Source organism: Palaemon carinicauda, chromosome 37, assembly GCF_036898095.1.
Source record: "Palaemon carinicauda isolate YSFRI2023 chromosome 37, ASM3689809v2, whole genome shotgun sequence".
NCBI lineage: Eukaryota > Metazoa > Arthropoda > Malacostraca > Decapoda > Palaemonidae > Palaemon > Palaemon carinicauda.
Genome location: NC_090761.1, coordinates 11,202,745 through 11,204,431, shown reverse-complemented (window position 1 = coordinate 11,204,431; position 1,687 = coordinate 11,202,745).

Sequence of the window (1,687 nt, the reverse complement as noted above, 5' to 3'; positions counted from 1 at the left end):
CCTAGCGAAGAAAGGAAATAAATAAACGATATAAGAAGTAATTCACAATTAAAATAGAATATTTTAAAAACATTAACAACATTAAAACAGATATTTCATATATAAACTATAAAAAGACTCATGTCAGCCTGTTCAGTACTTGCAAAGGGTAACTATTGGTAAAGCCTGCCTGACACTTGCGCGCATTTTTGCCACGCACTGGCACGCATTGATGCGTGCCAGTGAGTGTCACAATGCACTGGGTTTTTTCCCGCACTGTTCACGACCAGTTCACGACACGTTCACGCATAGTTCACGACAAGTTCATGCCACGTTCACGCCATGGCACGAATTGGCACGCCTAGTTCACGACAAGTTCACGACACGTTCACTCATCTTTCTGCATCATTCCGCATCGTTCACGCATCGTTCACGCCAGTTCACGAATTGGCCACTCCACATAAAAACGGGGCTTCTCCAACCCAGGATATTCTTGGATTGGCTTCGGAAGAGACAACAATGCTTTCTGTCAGAGACACCATTGCATTGAGGAGAAGAAACGTATCTTTTTCGTTTGTATTTTTTGTTGCCCTTTATTTTTGTTTCAATAAGAAAGCATTTGATTTACATATAAATAGCAGACATAAAATATGTAAAAGTATTAAGAAAGCATTTTATTTTAACATTAAAAGCAGCAAACATGAAAAGTTTTTAGGCTGTTGATTTTAAGGTAATAGAGAAAAAAGTGTGTTGAAATAAGAAATCATTTTATTTTTACATTAAAACAGCAAACAGAAAAAATTTGTTTTGCTCTTCATTTTAAGGTAATAAAGAAGAATAAGTATGTTGATGAAATAAAACATCATTTTATTTTTACATTCAAACAGCAAACTTAAAAATTTCTTGGGTTTATTTTTCAGTTCATTTTTATTTAAAACAAAAGTTTTGGCTCTTGATTGGTAATAGAGGAAAATAAGTGTGTGCATGAAATAAGACATCATTTTATTTTTACATTCAAACAGCAAATATAAACAATTATTAGGTTTATATTTTTCTTTCCTTTTCATTAATTTTTTCGTTTCCTTTTTGTTTCTCTTCATTATAAAGTTATAGAAATAGTTTGAAATAAGATATCATTTTTTTTCACATTAAAACAGCAAATATAAAAATTTATTAGGTTTATTTTTCTTTCCTTTTCATTGATTTTTTCGAAAAGAAACCTCTTCATTATAAAGTTCACGCCACTCCCCGCATCGTTCACTCCAGTTCACGCCAGTTCCCGCATTGTTCACTCCAGTTCGCGCATCGTTCACGACTATTTCACGACTATTTTTGGCGTGCCAATGCGTGCCACAAACTTTAAACATTTCAAAGTTCTGGGCACGCATGGCACGCATCGTTCCCGCACTGTTCACGACAATTTCATGACTTGTTCACACGAGTTCACGCATCAATGCGTGCCAGTGCGTGCCACGAATGCGTGCAAGTGTCAGGTACCCTTAAGTCCGCAACATTTCCAGATGTTATATTTATTGTTCCTTCTCGTAAAACCAAGAATATTTACATATATTTAACTAAACTTAGAATCTTTTGATGATTTCTGAACCGATTTTTCAGAGTTATGTTCCCAAATCTACTTTCCTGAAGCTCCTTTTCTGGATATAAATTTATGTCTCTTCTAGGACTTGGTTTATTTTTATGGAAAAAA